Source organism: Mastigoproctus giganteus, chromosome 7, assembly GCF_048544385.1.
Source record: "Mastigoproctus giganteus isolate SK-2022 chromosome 7, ASM4854438v1, whole genome shotgun sequence".
NCBI classification, from domain to species: domain Eukaryota; kingdom Metazoa; phylum Arthropoda; class Arachnida; order Uropygi; family Thelyphonidae; genus Mastigoproctus; species Mastigoproctus giganteus.
The window spans coordinates 92,198,146-92,216,699 of record NC_143581.1 but is presented as its reverse complement, the minus strand read 5'-3'; the positions used below and the strand labels follow the sequence as shown (position 1 = coordinate 92,216,699).

The 18,554-nt window shown below is 38.7% G+C and overlaps 1 protein-coding gene across 2 annotated transcripts in view; it reads right to left on the bottom strand.

The window, feature by feature from the left end:
* The window catches only part of LOC150083074 (uncharacterized), a 190,509-nt gene that overhangs the window by 70,980 nt on the left and 100,975 nt on the right, over nt 1–18,554 (bottom strand). Inside the window, exon 1 of one of the 2 annotated variants that reach the window (XM_090377015.1) lies at nt 8,642–9,076. The exons of the other annotated variant lie outside the window; for it this stretch is intronic. The gene's annotated coding sequence lies outside the window, so the exon portion shown is untranslated. Of the gene's footprint in view, nt 1–8,641; nt 9,077–18,554 lie in introns of those variants that run through there. 2 annotated transcript variants of the gene reach the window in all.

Below are 18,554 nucleotides of genomic sequence, written 5' to 3'. Positions count from 1 at the left end.
TATCTTAAAACTGTTTTCTCGACTAACTTGCTCTGCAGATTTTCTCAATCTCCAACAACGAGTCTAACTTCTCTGAACAAAGAAATATTCTCATCATTCTTAAACCAACCACAATTGACTTCTCTTAAGGAATAAATAACGGGCGGCAGTCATCTTTCAGTCAATTATTTCGGACCAAAGAAATCCATTGCCTCTGACCTATAAGGAACTTACCTTTTTGAAAAGGAGGCAAAAGAAACATTCAGCCTAACATTTTTCTTGTATTTACTTCTCTTTTGGTAATGCTACTGAAATATTGCTATTTAATAAGAGACAGTATTTTAGCATTTTATCTTCCCCTTGCAAACCACCCAATTGACCAGTTATGATAAATCCCGTCATATGGTCTTAGCATAAAAAGAAATGGGTCAGATAACTCCATCGACTTCCCTCTCTTAAACTGATAAACCAATACAGGATTAAATTTCTAGCAAACCCTACAGAACGGAAGTTGTTAATTCTTGTATAAAAATAACTGCTCTCAAGGAACACATGTGTACAGTATTTTAGGCAACCCAGAATATTACAATCTTCTCCAGGTTGGCCAAATTACTCGGCGACCCTAGTGCAACAAAACTCTATAAAAGCTTTGAGTTGAAATTCCACAAAAACGGGAAGCTGGAAGTCATGTCGAGATTTCAGCCTAAGACTTTTCCGCACGTTGTGAAAAACAACAGTCGTGAACACTGTGTCACCAACGAGGGCTACTGTCCAATGCTATATTCTCAAATTGGACTATCATAAAGCAAAGTTTATCCCCAACAATAAAGCAACATTCTTCCAGAAAAATCCTTAACCCACATATGCATCTAACCCTAACTCAATGGTAGATACTCTAGAATTAATGCTTGTAATTGTAGGTAGCTGACATTGATCAGGGTTTGGTAATCATTTCAAAAAATTTCGGAAAGATTTCGAAAAACAAAACAAAAAAAATCAAATTACAGTATTCACTGGCTAGTTCTAATCAGACCCTACAATATACTCAATTACGCATGCTTAGTCAGCATCTAACTGAATATGAAAATAATGATCATGTACTGCATGATGCTGTCCTTTCTCTTGGTTCAATAATTCTGTAATTGCCGAATTTACTTCATCTAAATGTAACACAGATTTAGGATAAATTATGCAATTTTATTTCATCATAAATAAGTAATTAGTTTCATTATTGTTCGAATAATCAGTTCTGTGTTCTAACAAAACTTAAAAGCTTTTCACAACAGTTTTTTCTCTGTTTTTTTTCTATATTTTCTATTCTATATTTATTATATTATAAGATGAACAGAGTACTTCAAGTGCCATTGTTATTACTGCGCATATGTTAGGGCGCAATGACATCATTTGTACGTTTTTCAAAAACCAACAATTCATTGAGAGTAATTTCCGATCATGCGCAATTGCTTACCTTTTCCAGTTCTGATACGTTAAATCTGTAGGATTAATTATTCGCTGTCTTTGTAATAAATTACTTTTTGTAGCACACAATTTCTGTTCTTGGGAAAGCGTACGTCGCTTCTAAATGGTCTCGCTGAATAAATGGATCATCATTTTACTATTTTAACTCGTTTTGAAGAAACATTTTCAACTACGAAAACGATTTCTTTCGGATATTTTCTTACTTTTGTGTGTGGTTCTTAGAACACGAGTTAAAGTGTTTTCTCGCTGTTACAGCTCTCCTTTACCGATCCAATAAAAAAAAAAACAACGACTCATTATCTACCCATTGCTCGCATTTGAGGAGCATCTAATTTCTAAAGCAAATCCAGACACACGCGCCATTTATGACACACACACACACACACACGTCTCCGTATCAGGTGGAAACAGCTTAAACTGTTGCCGCTGCCAAACTCCTTAATTCCACTGGCGCTCGCCAAACGAGTAATTCTAAGAAATCGATAAGAGTGACTGAGCGTCTTAAGGATTTAAATGTAAATTTATAATCGTATTTTCTCTTTTTTCTTAACAATTATCTTTCTAAGGCCTCGATCGTTTTAATGAGGAGAGTAGCTTGCCTGAGATCCGTCTCTACACATAAACAATAACCAGGTTGGTCCAACAGGGAGTTGAACACTTCATCGGAGCTGTAATAATCACGAATTTGCATACCTATATCGGTTCACTAAGATTCATCATTGAGGAATTTGCAAGATGACCCTGAAGACCATGACGTTAACAGCATCGCTTAGGTATTTGTGCGAATGTTTTTATTTTTCGCCATTCTACATACTTTTTTTATCACTGTTGAGATTCCTCCAGATTCATCTTCTTTGGAAAACCATCGCGTGACTTGTGTTATCACTGCTTTTCCAAATAATAAGGAAGTTTTGTGCCTTGTTTAGCTCAAGCCCACAGTCGCATCTATTTGACGAAAGGTAAAGGGATGCTTTGAAAATATTGCAAAACAGAATACAAGAATCCAACCCAAAGCTATCTATTTTTTTGCTGTATTCTTTACCGTTCCATTTATAATAAATATCTGATGGTATTCTTCCTCTTGCTGAGACTACACACATGAGGGGCATACATTCAAATTGCGGAAGGATTGTCACAGGATAGATGGGGGGAAGTTTGCCTTCAGCCAGAGGATGGTTTATTGTTGGAACAAATTGATAGTTGGAATAAATTCCATGAAGAACTTTTACAAACTATTGGATGGGATGGACAGGTGATGTGGGAACTTTTTTTTTGGGTGATGCTTTATACGTTTGCTTTCTCATTTGCCACTACAGTTACTAATATAAATCTATCTTCATCGCGACTAAATACGTGGATGTTCAATATTTCTCCTTGAATCCATAAGTCGCGGAACACGAATTTTACCAAACTCTGTCAGACTGTTTAAAAAACTCCCATGGCCATGATTTAGATCCACAACAGGGGTCCTCATTCAGGACATGCGAAGTGGGTAAAATTGGAAACTGGAAAGTTCAAATCCAGGATGCTCTGTCTATTCATTTTAGCAATAGCGAATTTTTAATGTTTGCGTCTAAAGACTGCGCAAGTATCTGATACTGCAGACATCGATTCACGAATGTAACTGGATCATGCATTATTATATGGCTGCAGTTGTTCTCACAGCATTCTAAAAAGCAAATTTCCGAAACCGATAGTATCCAAATCCGTTCCACAATCGATTTTATTGTCATCATTAAAAGTTTAGTCTCATTTTAATACAAGAACCACGTGCATGTTCAGACACGTCAGCAATGGATATTATTCTCAGCTGGAAGGAAAAAGATTATGATTATTATTGGACCACTTTAAAATAAGAATATATTACAGTGTATCGGAGGATTTGTAAGCACTTATGTAATACATATAAATGTCGAAAAGAAATGTAGTCTTCAAATGCTGCCATAATATTAACAACAAAGAAAATCCATCTAACCGTTGGATTCAGCACACAAAATACATATAAAAAACAATTTATTTTAAAATAAAATGTTTTTACATAGTGTTATCGCTTGAAACTTGTTATTCTGGCAAGAGAGCTCTGAATGTTTGAATACGACTGTGACAGTAGATGAGTCTTTGCGCAATCATTTTGAGTCTAAGCTTTTAGGTATTCTGGACCTAAATTCTGGAAAAATAAAACGGACAACCAAGCAAGGAAATATCGTACAGAAATTCGTACAGAATCTCTCGACACTATGGAGTATAACATTTTTAGTGAAGGATAAAGGACCAACCTGGAGCCATTGAGAAAATTAACCAACTTTTTTTTAAAGAACACTATTCTTTGCTTTATCTTCGTATTTACTTATTTTTTTAAAATAATTTTTCTTGCAACAAGTACATATCCATTTTGGTTAAAGAAAACATATTATATTCTTATTTATGAAAAAAAAATATATAGCTAATTTTTACATCAAAATTATTAACCTAAATTTCTATTAAGTTATGTTGACTTTTGATTCATTAATTCTATGCATTTAAGAGTCTTGATCCCATGATTTCCAGGATATGAAACTATGGTATAGAGGACACGTTATTTGATAAAAATACTAAATCTGAAAAGTTTTTGTTATTGTGGGGAGAATCACTAGGCTCTGGCTCTGGGCTTGGTCCCTTAATGTTCAATGTTCATATCGATGATCTCTCGATTATTTTCGACGAATCACAAATTAAGTCATCAAAATTTTCACCGCACACCATAGATAGAAGGACCTTAAGCTCATCAACATTACATATTCAAGTCCTGTTCAGTGCCAACAAGGGGTTGATTGAAGTTGAGAACAGGACAAAACTCCAATTTGCGTGATCCTGTAGAATTCAGCGTTAGGAACATTGCAACGAAGTGCAAATTCTCTTCTGATCTGGCAATGGTGTTTTCTTAAGCTTTAGCAGTGCTGAAATTTTTTCAGTCAAACACTGCCTGAAATCAATGAAACAGTCCCGAGCTTTTGTTTCAAATACTGAGAGAATGATGGCCGGCAAATCAGTCGCAGCCAATTTGTGAAACGGAAAGTATGAGAACGCTGATGCGAGAGAAACTATAAGTGGGGTCTCGTCCCATGGCATATTGGAGGCGTTGGCATTCAGCTAAAGTGGTTAATAATGGTTGGAGATGGATCATATTGGGAACTAGTTTAACAAGACAATTTTCCACATGGGATGAAGTATTTACTTGTGAAAACGCATTAAAATGAACTAGAAGAGAAGCAAATACACAGTGGCAAAGAGAACTTTTCCATCCCCTGAAGTTATTAATTATTATTATTATTATTAAAATCAGTTTATTTCCCAAGAAACCTTGGGTCACCCCGGGACGGCTCTGTGCCAGAAGGGTGTGAATACAGACTAAGGTGCGAGGAACACAATGTACAATAAACAAGGGTACATTCGTGCTCGACCCGAGACTTTTACAGGATTAAATAAACAATAATGTACAAAATATACAGTAATATACATGATTACATGAAGACAGAAAGTCTTTGTCATATACAAAGAGGCAAGTTAAAAAAAAAAAAAAAAAAAAAAGGTCTGTCCAGGAGCAGGTGAGTATTATAAGTTCATAATCTGGTAACAGTTCTTGAGGATTTCCTTCCTGTAGGGCTTGTCTTCACAGAACCTATCAGGGTGGATCCTAAATTTATTGAAGATCCGAAGACAATTGGCTGGAAACATGTTCCTCAGGGAATCAATGCTTGATAGCGTAAGACGTAGAGGGAGACAGGAGTCGGGGTGCTTCCCTCTTGCCCTCTTCGGGCCAGAGATTAATGCGGATACTGATGGAGCATCAATTCGCCTCGTTATAAGCCGTGCAAGCGTGAGGACATTTTTTGTCATGATGATATGTCTCCAGGGAGTGGTGCCTAGATTTGCTTGTAGGATAGATCTGGAGATAGTTAGGGGGATGGCCTACCACCCTGTTCATCTATCTAAGCAACCAGTACTCTAAACTAGTTCCGGACGCCGGTGTAGAAGATTAAGAAAGAAAAGTAGGGAGAACTTGACAAATAATAAAACCCAAATTATTTATGTTTCGGGGATATTCAAACATGTAAGGAACAAAATCCAACGCTGTTGCTATGGTCTTATATGCATTAAAGAAACAGTAGGTCATTAAAGGAATTGTTCAACGTGACCAGCGTTCTTTTATTGGATAATATCAGGTGAGGACTGGTCTCACCTGATAACCTATTTTGGGTTTTTGAGTAAGGCTCAAATTTGAATGACAACTGTAAAATAACAAGTCGGATTTTCTCTATAATTCCGCATGTGTCCTAAACTATAAAAACAGCAATTAATTACGAAGGCAGAAAGCACGTATAAGTGAGATTTTCTTCTTTGCATTCCTGGGTCCAAAAGGCTACCTGGAAATTGTTTCCGACAAGAGGCATGGCTGCGGTCTTTCCATCTGCGAATGGCTTCTGCCAACAGGATAATGCACCATTTTAGAAGGCCAGAATTGCACAGAATTGGTTCCAGAAACATAAGAGTGAATTCATCTTATTGCAGCGGTCTTCCCAGTCAACAGATCTCAATTTGATTGAGCCGCGGTTGGATGAGGTGGGAGCTCTTCGGAAGAGATTCGCAGCCACCCAATTTTTCAACAACTGTGGGAAGCAATTAGAACACCAGGGATCACCCTCCCTGTGATTCTTGCTGATCTGAGCGCTAAAGGGGACCTACTCGTTCTGAGGTAAGCTAATAAAGTACCTAATTAAAGTGGCAATCAGTATATAGTAATCGCCTTGGCAAAATTTTCAAACTTTTAGTTATGACGAATGTAATGTTGACATACGAAATAATATATTAAATAATAGACGGCAAATGCTGCCGATAGTTCAACTTTCAAAGAATTTTCCACATGGGCAATGTACGAAAGCAAGTATTCGAAAAGTTGCTTTGTTTACCGTACGAATTTTTAGTTCGTATGCCTTGGAATAGTTGATAAGTTTGCAAACCCAGTAGAGAAATTGTAATACAATCAGAATCATTGGGCCAAAGGGTAAAAAGGCTAAACAATACACAGAAATGGCTAGAATATAAAACGGTTCGTGAGTACCATGCAAATAAATGCATTAGTTCAGTTAGAGCACTAAGATACAATTAATAAACATACGTATGAAAGTCAGATGGTAATAATGAAAGATATAATAAACAACAACAATTTCCACGTATTCACTTTATTCAGCAGAAGTTGTTTTCTGCATGCTAGTTTTCAGTCAGAAGGAAGTAGTTCTAGGAACACACTGTGCGTGACTTGGTTTCTATCAGTTTGGCTAAACTGAGTATGGCAAAGGGCTTATTCTTCTTCGTTCTATGTGCCACTATACAAATCTGTAGAAATTACTAAATTTTTGAATAATCAACAGAACTTTAATGCGACAACCAGTGTTCTTCTGGGAGATTGGGTTATTGTTCTTATTGGGTTCTTATCTTCTTCAGACCGACTAACTCAGCCACCTTGTAAAAAAGACCCATAAAATTCCTCGAGTCATCAGGAACTTTAGGAAGCCCTTACCAATTAACTATCTTGCTTGACAATCATCTTGTTCTAGTCAAAATGGCCATCGTAGCGACAAGGGATCCATGAATGTGTTACTTTGAAAATAGTGAGCAGTGGTGTCATATCTGTCCTATAATCATAAGCACTGGACTGTGGCTTATGATTACAGTCCACGTGAGGCTTGGCCAATTATAGCAGTTCATCTGTTCCTGGAGTGGCCGATCTGATTTTTAACTAGGTTAAAGCCAATACCGGAGCAAAGAATGTTACGAGAGGGGTTCATATTTCGTGGGGGGGCCCCCATAATGAAATCGAAAATACAGAAGATATAACAAACGTCTTTATATGTTCGCATTGGAGGGAGCTCCTCCTAATTCTAATCTCCGTTGGCCTTAATTCTGCACAGATTTCAGCGTCGCATTATAAATAAAGTATATTTCACATTCATTGTCTGGCCCTCGTGGGTGGCATAGTTGGTATAATCATTGTCCTACCCAAACGGGACGGAAAAGGCTTGGGTTCGAGTCCGATCAATGACGCTAAGAATTTTTATGGGTCTTTTTCAAAACGCGGCCGAGTTAATCGGTCTCAGAAGAGGGTGGCATGGTTTTTTTTCTCTCTCCCGGAAACTTTGGTTTTAGTGGTTCTTGATACAGGATACTTGCGATTTTCATCACCCCCACAACAGAATAGTAAAAAGCCGTCGACAAAAACTATAGTAGTTGGGGTTTCTTTCAACTTCCACTCCACCAAACTTAGAATTTGAAAATCAGAATTAAAATTAGAATTAGGAAAGCAGAATCAAAGGAGTAGCAATTTATGGAAAAGAGTTATATCGTGATGCAGACTGCTCGCATAAAGAACAATTAATATTTGTTTGTGTGCCATAATTTCCTAATCGCGTTTTGTTTTGTAATCCTCATTTATCACGAGCTGTCTAATTGCACGCATTTTGTGAAGCGTTCTACAAGCCTTTCACTTCGTAGATGAAGAATTAACTCAAAGAGAATGGAGAATAAAACTTTCAACTGAACACTGTCACGAGACATTAAAGAATAACAAGGAAACGGACGAAGACGGATGAAAGATGGCGGGATGCCGCCCAAAAAGAAAATGATCGGAAATTAGAAACGTCAAAAATGACATAAAGAACAGAAAGATAGAATCAATGAACAACATCAGCATTTGACAGATTTACTCTTAATCAGACTTGAAGTTCAGTCAGCAAGAAAATCGAAGCATTTCAAGACATGCGGAGACGCAATCGGGAACAATATAGGTCAAGGATACGACGCCCAAAGGCTGCCCTCTCCTTCGTCAGTTCAGGAAACTCGGGACAGACAAAACGCAACACCCGAGATTTATCAGAAGCGCGCGATGAACAGCCCGATCCCAATCAGGAGGTGCGAATATTTCCAGCGGCCCGACTGGCTAATTACGGCACTGTAATGCGGTTATCCATTGGAAAACGAAACCGCCATTTCAGCGGCGAAGGCCCCGAGTGTGCGGCAATCTGGCCAGCAAAGGGCGACAAAAAGATGACCTTTATGACCTTCACACACACACACAACAGTTAGGCTACATGTCTGTCGCTGCCATTAGTAAGAGAGAGAGACTGAAAGAGACACGGATGCAGCTTACCTGAACCGGTGAGTTACGGAAGCCAAAGGGTTATATTTAGTAGCACCAGGAAATGTCGTCCGTGGGCGTCTTCTTCGGGAAGGAAGAGGTTCACATCTCTCCACCCATGTTTCGGTGGTATAACAGGTAGCGAACTGTAAACAGGCGTCTTCGAGGGATGCTGAGGAGGCCGGGGGGGAGATGATACGGCAGTGATAGTCACGACCCCGTATCTAAGACATCGCTGAAGGGAAAACGAACGACCTCAGCTGACCCTCAGGTACTCGTTGGTGTCCGAGTCAATCCACCAGTCCATTCTACACACAAGGAGTCCCATGGACATCCGCTCAGCCGTCCGCAGGAGAGACAGAGTAAGAGAGAGAAAGAGAGAGGGTGAGAGAGGGAAAGAGAAAGAAAGAGAGAGATCGCTTGGCGACACCAGTCCGAACCGACTAGCGCGTGGCACACGCAGTTTCTGCCACCGTGAAAGGCTGCGTCTGAAGCATTTCTCCAATCACAATCCTCCTTTTATCGATTGCTAAAGTCCGCGTTGTCCCAGCAACTGTGCGCGAGCTATACCACGCGGGAGGAATGATGTTTTCTGGAGTTCGCCACCCGAAGATTACGTAGCTGGACGAGAAATGATCGCGGGATCCTCCTTTGATACCTCGTCCGTGCGTGGCACGAGCGTTTCCAGTGCCCTGTTCCCGTGGGCGTGTGGCTGTGACCGAATTTTAAATCTGGTCGGTATTATGCGAAATCCGAGCGTCGTCGCTGCCTGTAGGCAATGGATGTTCGGCGTGTGTCCAGACAGTAAACACATCCTTGGCTTACAAGATGCTCGGAGGGATGGGATGTTTATATGCGACCTCTGCCGCTTGGAAGTTCACTCTTCCTGCGTCTTTCGAAAGCGTGAGCATTCTTTCCGCCATCCAATGATGACCGGGTGTTTCCATCCGTGTTATCCTCCATCCCAAGACCGTGCTTCTTCTTCCTGGCTACAAAAAAGTATTTCCTAAATGTTTTCTGTTTATCTTTCGTTGCTGTATCTGATCATCTTTATACTTCTTTCATTTGTTTTGTCAAAAAAATTAAGGTTCTGTGGCGTCAGCATCGTGTGTCTGTTAATTGTGTGCAACCTACCATCGGTTTGTTTGTTTTTTGGATGAAAAACCGAATTTCACGGGTAAAAACCACATGAATCTCCCTCAGACCAGTTACATCTTCCACAGTATCAAAGTACCCACTGTGCTACCTGCAAGGGTGCTAACTCATCTGTTCGAATTCTTCCCCACCCCGAAGAGATTCACTTCAAAATATCCATTAGGGAATATCCGTTAAAGGGATTAGGCAATCTTGGATTACTTACAAACAACAGCGCCGCCTAATTAATTAAGGATTCCCTTTGGAAATAATCACATTAGAACTGCAACTGAAGTGAAACGGAGTTTGGATGGGTCATTTCTTTCTGCCTGCAAGCGTTTAACCATTCGTGTTAAGAGAAAAACTGAAATATTATTTGCTTCCAATGTTTCCACTCGTAGTTTAAAGAGTGGATTGAAATATGAACGGTAATTACAAGTAAGTGCTTCTGGACAAAAACAAATCAAGTGAACGCGACGAATGATAAGTGGATCCAGCCAGTGACGCTGCCACTAGTCTGTCGGTGAATGCAGTAATTCATCGTGCATGCAGATTTGATTAAAGCAAACTTTAACTTGATGGATACACTCTTTGGAAAACGGCAGTTGGCTTTTGTCCTTTATAAATTATTGACTAGTGACTAATGCGATCTTTAGCTACGCAGTGGTGTTCACAACGTTGCTTCTGCAATGCAATGTTATCATGACCCCAGCACGGCATCATTAATTACGCTGGTAAACAATGGTTTTCCTCTTCAACAGCCTTGGACAATTCTTAAAGTGTTTAAAACGTATTTATAAAAACAATTGGACAATAGAAATTCGTGCTCTTCCCTATTTGCCAATGATTTTAAAATCTTTATTTATAGGGAAAGGTCCTTCGAACTTACTTGTAGAGGGCTCTTACAATATGGATGTTTAAAGAATGTTCTCCTTCTCTCCCCCGCTGCCCCTCTTCTAATTGCAAATTTGGCAAAGCACTGTGCAGACTCTGTCTGCGTCAGGATTTCGGCTTTCTAATTGGACATTGTTCTTTTTATAAAGCTCCAATCGATCGATCAACACAGCCAAAGCTGTTGCAGTTCTAATTTGATTGTATAACACAAAGCTGGACTACAGCTATCTTATTATTTACTCTGAAAATGACTTGAATTCTAATATTTTATGAGAAAAACTGTCAAAAAATTTAAATGTCAGTACATGCAAATGATTAAACAGGATTCAAGATTGAAGTACAATTAAGAATGATACAAGGTCAAGCGCGTGGTTATTTTTGTACCTGCTACGATTAATATCAGTTTGTCAGAAAGGTTTTAAAGTATAAAAATCTCAAGTGTATAAGAATCGGATTGTACAGTCGGACTCTGTGAGGTTGGATGGTTCACTCAACAAATTGCTAATACTGGAAAATGTTCTCCTCCAGAAGATTCGGTCGAATTTGGTACCAGTGGATACTATTATACAACACGCAAATGTCGTCCAAGTTGGGAAGAACCCAAACGACAAAGCATGGGGACCAGATTATCTATCCAATTATATTAAAGGATGCAGGAAGGGAGGTACGAACCCTTAGCCATAATTATGATAGCATCTTTGGATTCACACTGAGGAGAGGTCGCTGTGGACTTGAGATGTGTAATGTATGATAAGTAACAAAGGGTTTCATGAGAATTACAGACCAGTTAGCTTAACTTCCCTTTCAGAGAAAATCATGGAGTCACTCGTTACAGAATTAATTCAAGACCATCTAGAAAAGAATGCAGTTAAATTGTAGCCATGGATTTCTTAAAGTATGATCTTGTCTGATCAATTTGGTTTCAATACTGTGATGCAGTAACAAAGCAAACGGATGCAAAATATAATTTTGATATGATATACTTGTATTCAGGAAAAGTTTTCATACTGCCGCACATGGAAGATTGCTCTACAAATTGAAATCAGTGTGACATTAAGGACAAGTTACTGCTCTAAGTATAAGTGGGAGACGACAGAGAATAGTTCGTGGTCTAATGTTATTAGTGGAGTCCCCCACTAATAACATTGTGCCCGCTGTTGTTTTTGTATTTATCAAATGATATTGAAGGCTTAATGACTAAGTTTGCAGATAATAAAATTGGCAGGGTGGTTAAACACAATAATCAGGGTACGCTACGCAACAAGATCATTCTACTATTGGTATTCATGACGAGCAGACGTCCCTATTAGAGCTCTTCATAGCAACATTAAAGAAACATAGGTAAGAGCGGTTTAAAGTAGTATTATTGAAGCAGAACAGGATTTCAAAGGTTTTTAGTATATTGTAAAGTTTATTTCAATTAAGTGTTTTCCCCGTAAATGTTTTCTTTATTTGTTTATATTATAAATATATTTTTTTGAATGTTTGTTTTATTAATAATTAGTAAATTTCATAATGGTTATTAAAAGATCCGCCTTGAATACTTCGTCAGAGGGTACCATGACTCATACGGAAATTGACGATGGTGATTTCCGGATGAGTCATGATTGTATCCTTTGCAAAACCTGTGGCATATATTCCTAGGTCGACCTAGCAGATAATCCTAGCTCACTTGGAGATTCTTTTCTTTGTCCCGTTGTAAGGAGTGCACCGATCTTAAATTACAAGGAAAAGAATGGGTTATAATTTCAGAAAAGGAAATTATGACTGCTTAGGATGATACATAGCCTCCATTAACTGAGATATCTCACACAGAGCAAATACGAATGAATTTTGGTATACCTTTAAAACATTAATCACAGAAGCCTTGAATGCTTATATACCCTTAAATAAAATACTCCACGAGGAGAATTCCAAGTTGGATGAATAATGAAGTCGTCAAATTATTTGAACAGAAAAAGACGGCATGGAAAAGGTACAGAGCAATAAAAAGTACTGAAGCCTAAGCTCTACAAAATGATCTGTAATAGTGCCACACAAAAGGTTAGACTGGCAAAGGCAGATTATGAGAAATCGCTGGCAAAGAGCGCAAAGAGGGGGGGGGGGTTAGGAATTCTTCACATACATATAAATGCAAAGAAGAGAAGAACAAACCAAATTGGACCCTTATGTAATGGACGTGGGATAGCATTAGATACCCCCAGCTGAAATTGCAGATGAACTCAACAGTTACTCTGCATCGATATTTTCAGAAGAAAAAACCTTTTATGTCAATGAGAAATTATGGAAGTGGAGTTTTAAAAAATGTAATTAATGATGTTGAAATTTCACATGTTTATTTAATAGAAAAACTTTCCAGCCTACAGGCTAGTAAGGCTCCTGGGGTTGATGGAATATACCCTATAATCTTAAGGGAGGCGGCAAGTGAGTACATTGAACCATTGAGGCTAATTATGCGAGCATCACTGGATTTGTGAGTGGTTCCGTTGTTTTGGAAAAGTGTCAATGAGTCTCCAATACATAAGGGCGGTTCTAAGAGTGAAGTGGAAAATTATCGGCCGGTTAGCCTAACTTCAGTAGTAGGGAAAATCATTGAGACTATGATCAAGGGTGGAACTCAGAATCACTTAGATAGAAATGGAACCCTGAAGGATACTCAGCATTGTTTTATAAAGGGAAAATCATGTTTAATTAATCTGGTTAGCTATTTTGACAGAGTCACTCAAGAACTGGACTTAGGGAATAATTTCGACATTGTTTATTTGGATTTCAGCAAAGCATTTGACTCAATCCCACATGGGCGGTTACTTTATAAGCTGGAACAGGTTGGAATCTCAGGGAAAATCCTTGGATGGATAGCTGGATGACTTCAGGTCAGGAGGCAGAGGGTTGTGATAAATGGCTGTTCCTCAGATTAGGTTGATGTAAGAAGTAGGGTTTCCCAAGGATCAGTATGGGGAATATACTGATCCTTGGGGGTTATGTATGTTCCCCATCAAGTCTAGAGCAGACTCAATCAAGTCTGCTCTAGACACCTTAGAGCAGATTTCATTGAGTGTTTAAGGCTCTGAGAGGCATAAGCAAAATATATGATGACGACATTTTCACGCTTATAAATGATTCTAGAACTATGGGCCATAATTTCAAGTTACGGGGGCAGTTGTTTAGACTGGATTGCAGGAAGTTTTATTTTAGCCAGCGAGTTATAAATTACTGGAATAAGTTACTTACATGGGTGGTAAAAGCTGAAAGTTTGGGGAAATTCAAAGGTCAGCTGGATGGTTACCTACGGGAGGAGGGAATTGCATAGATTGTCCATTTTCATTTCTCTTATTAATTTTTTTAAAATTTTTCTTCTTATTATTAATTTGTTTTTTTATTCTTATTATTTTATTTTATGTATTTTTTGTTATTTTATTTTATTATTATTACTTTTTTTATTGCTGGTGCAGCATAAGCCATAGGCTTCCTTGCACCATGTGGCCATTACTAATACTAAAGATTTAGAAAATTAGGGCAGATGGGCTGAGAAATGGCAATTGAAGTTTAACACTGAAAAATGAAAGATACTACATATGGGTAGCAGTAATCCCAGATTAACGTACCAACTGTGTGACACTACAATCAGGGTAGTAGCAAATGAAAAAAGACCTGGGGAGAATTGTGCAACATATGTGACGTTCTATGAGGACTGTAGACAGGTGACCAGGAGAGCTCATCGGCGTTCGTCAATGATATACAGGAGCTTTGTTGGCGGGGATAACGAGGTGATTATTCTTTTGTACAAGGCAATGGTCAGACCACATCTTCAATACTGCATTCAGGTCTGGAGGCCTGATTTTAGGAATGACATGGATCTGCTGGAATGGAAACGACATTGGTTATGGGAACAAAGAGGTGCCCTTACCAAGAAAGGCTTCGGTTATGCAAATTGTAGCGTTTGGAGACTAGGTACCTGCGAGAAGATCTGATTGGGGTGTTTAAATAGATTGGCAAGTTAAGTACTGATGGCGTTCTTCTTCTTCTTGCTCAGACTACACACATGAGAGGGCATAAATTCAAATTGAGGAAAATGGTTGCAGGATAGATGTGCGAAAGTTTTCTTTCGGCCATTGGATTGGTTGACTGTTGGAACAGACTCCCATCTGTGGAAGTTGATAGTTGAATAAATTCAAGGAAGAAGTTGACAAACTATTGGAGGGGATGGACGGGTGTTATGGGAAGTTATTTTTGGCTGATACCCTATAACTTTTCTTTCTTGTATAATTTGCTAAAAACAATGATTCCAGCTTAGATCGAGGATGACAGATTTTACTCTCTTAAAAGGGTCAGAGATGATACCTGTTCACTTCTGGAACGTCCAGTATTAAACATCACCGCTTATAATCACCTTCTTTCTACACTATGTGTAAAAGACCTAAGTTTGAATCTCGCCAATGACTCGAGATTATTGGTTTTTTATGATTTTTTGTGTTTTTTTTTACAACGTGACTGAGTAGTCTTGTCTCAGGTAACGGTTGTGTGGTTCTATTGCTCATAAGCCTTCGGATTTTCATGAAGCACACAAGTAATTGCGTGCTTTATGAAATCGGAAGACATAACTTCACAATCTGAAGACATAACTTTGGAGACAATATGTTTGAGCCACTGTTTTGGTTTGGTTTAACCCTCAACACACACACACACACACACACACACACACACACACACACACACACACACACACACACACACACACACACACACGAAATATGCACAAAAACTCGCTATTTCCTTTAATCAGAACTTAAAGGCATCACAGTTTTGCATCTTTCTGCGTAGTTGCTGATTCCTTTTGTGGCTGCACATATGTGAATGGTCTTTCACAAGAAGTTAGCGTTGATCACAATAAGGCAGAAAAATGTCTTTCAAATACAGCTCAATGAGAAATCTGAAAGCTGTTTTCCTTCGCAAATGAAATGAATTGCAATCGACTTTGTAGATCATTCGGTCCTGCGAATGAATATTAAAAATGCGAGGAATTTTTCTGATAAATTAACTCTGAAAGCTCAAAATAAAATATATGTTTGTATTTAAGTTGTTCAGGTTCCTTCCTGGACTGAAAGGCAATTTCACTGCGGTCTTTCTTTCCTCTGTCAAGTGGAGAGCAAAGCAACAGGTCAGCACTTTATCCGAAAAGAATGGGCTACCAAACAAGAATTAAGCCTGGTAAACGCAATGCAATTGCGTTTACCAGGCTTAATTCTTGTTTGGTTAAAATGCTCATGTCGAAATAGACAATTTGGCTATGCAAAGCTTTCCAGTATGTACGCTTAACTTTCCCACAGTTTTCTGAAGCGAAAGTAAAAGATGGAGTATTTATCGGACAAGAAATTTAATAGAGTTGGAAAACAAAATGATTGCTACTAAAAAGAATGCTGAGCAGGCATCCATACTGGATGCTTGCCCAGCATTCTTTTTGTATATTCATTTGTATATCAATACTGAACAGTACATAAGATAAATAAAGAATGCCGCCCCTTAATGCAACACTCTTTGCACTCGCACTTGGTCTTTATCAATTCTTGGTGGTAGCACAATGGTTATAATTACTGATCTCCTACACCGGGTGGAAAATACCTGGTTTTGAATCCCTTCAATGATTCGATGAATTTTTTGGCTTTTTCATAACTTTGCTGTGTTGGTGAGGGTTGCATAATTGCAAACCACCGACAAATATACGAAAGACCCCGCGTAGCTTTATTGTTTTGGTTCTTAACACACACACACACACACACACACACACACACACACACACACACACACCCCGAATTCAAGGTTCGTTTTTGACTCAAATACCCTAGTTCATCCCTCGGGGATAGCACAGTTGGTACACCTGGTGGAAAAGACCCGAGTTCGAGTTCAGTCGATGACAGAGGAATTTTTATTGGCCTTTCTCACAATGTGGCTGAATTAGTCGGTCTCAAGGGAAGGTAGCATGGCTTTTTCGCCTGGAAACTTGGAGTTTTGTCCAGCAAGCAGAAAATCGACCACAGAACACTCGCAATTTACAAACAATATATCGAGCAATACGGCCTTAGTCGCTGATTCTCCTAAGACCCAACAACAACAACAACAACAACAATAAAAACAATCCGAGTTCTTCTTCCTTGGTAGCAACTGTACTGAAATAATTTGTTACTCTAAGATGATTTTTGGATTTCTTTGGGATGCATTCTTGCCATCTTCAACGCCGCTTAGAAAAAGTCGGGTTTGAATCCCATCAAGTCGGGAAGAATTGCCAAGAGTTTGAACTATTAGTTGAAGCGTCTGACAATTCTTGGTTGCTCTTTTTGGTGAGGGATGCAGGGCTTTTTTTGTTTTTTTATCCAGTAAAACAGAGAAATTGGTCATAGAAAACGCGCAACTTATAGCTAGAAAACACTAGTCTCTCATACCTTAAGTTGCTTTAGAACAAAATCAAATTAAAACTTAATTGACTTTCTGGAAGTCAGATAAATCATGAATACAGTATATTTTCATAGAAATTTGCTTTTGGGAGATTATAGTTAGCAGTGGGATAACCCATCAGGCGAAGGGGGAGGGAGTAGGAGAGAGAACAACCAACCAAGGTGGTAGGAGTGAAGGATCATAGGGAAAGGGATCCCTATCTTGAAGCGCCTGTGTGGTGCTCTGTCCCACACTAGCCAGGGTTAATTCCTACTGACCACTGTCAGCATCCCATACCACTGGCTATGTAGCCACGGCCTGGTGTCTGCTTAGATGGGCAGGGGGGGGGGGGCATACTGGTCCACTTGTCCACCAGTCAATCCAGGGGAGATGAGGGGAAGAGGCAATTTTTTCCACTCATAATCCTCATTCACTCTCATTCTGATTTTATATTTTTTCTTACATTTTATATTATCTATTTGTTTTTGTTAGGTTATATATATAACCTATTATTTCTCCAAGTATTTCCTTCAAGGCCTAATTATGAGCAAATTGCTAACTGTGTGTGTAGAATTTCAAACAGCAATCCAAAACTGTTCAAATACTTAATTCCCCTGTTGGCTGAAACCAGCGGTTTGAATTTGTTTGGATGAATTGTTGCAACATAAAATAAAGCAGTGAGAGCTAAGTTACTCGTAGCGTCTGTACCTTAAACAGTATTCGAACACCCCACCGTTATATTCCCATTGCTTCTAGTTGAAAGCAGTAAAACTGTATACGCTCAATTTCTTCAAAATTATCGATGCACGAAAAGAAATAATTGGAGAAATCAATAGCGATTCTAGGAGCTCCATGTCTGGCGTTCTTAGTGGGCACCCTTTTAGGTATTAGTATAATGTGCGTGGTACAATCAGTTAAACCAATGTGGTCACTTCCTGAATAATATAATCAATCAATTAAGAGGAGCTATTAACTCCTCTCTCGCTCAATAATATTCCATTTGTGATGATTAGTAAAGATAACAATCCCAAAGTCGATATGTAATGTTTCAGGAACACATTTTAGAAAGTTTTAGACCATGAAATATATGGCAGTTTGGTTCAACCAGAGTCGGTGTCTGAGCGTGTGCAGTATCCACTACCACGAACATTTTAATCGTGAAAATCTAGCGATTTGTAGAGGATGTTGATTGAAAAGCTTCTTCCAGGTGATAATAACCATTAATCATTTTAAAATTCGAACGTGAAGAGTGTCTGATGCACTGTAAATAATAAACAAAAAAACGTTTTGCAAATTAATAATAATACTAACACAAAAAAATACAAGTTAGCCATTCGGCGCCCCTGGATTCGAGGGGAGCTCAAGCTCTGTTAGCCGTGCCTGGATCCACCCCTGGCACAAACTATGCCATTTAACGTTCTACAAAAATTTAAACAGATATTATTATATTATAATAAATTCTTCAAGA